Here is a 254-nt window from a genome sequence, read left to right on the forward strand (position 1 = left end):
AATGCAGATACTTATTTTTTGTATGACAGCATTTTAGTGCCACGTTAACAAATTTAAAAATCTAACATTATGAGATTAAAGGGTTAGTTCACCCCAAAATGAAAATTCTGTCATTAATTACTCACCCTCATGTCGTTCCAAACCCGTGAAAGACCTTCATTCATCTACGGAAAAAAAAGTATTCTCGTAGCTTCGCAAAACTGAAGTTAAACCACTGATGTCACATGGACTGTTTTACCGATGTATTTACTACG

This window comes from Sinocyclocheilus rhinocerous, unplaced genomic scaffold (genome assembly GCF_001515625.1).
Source record: "Sinocyclocheilus rhinocerous isolate Xijiao unplaced genomic scaffold, SAMN03320098_v1.1 scaffold6049, whole genome shotgun sequence".
Classification (NCBI taxonomy): domain Eukaryota; kingdom Metazoa; phylum Chordata; class Actinopteri; order Cypriniformes; family Cyprinidae; genus Sinocyclocheilus; species Sinocyclocheilus rhinocerous.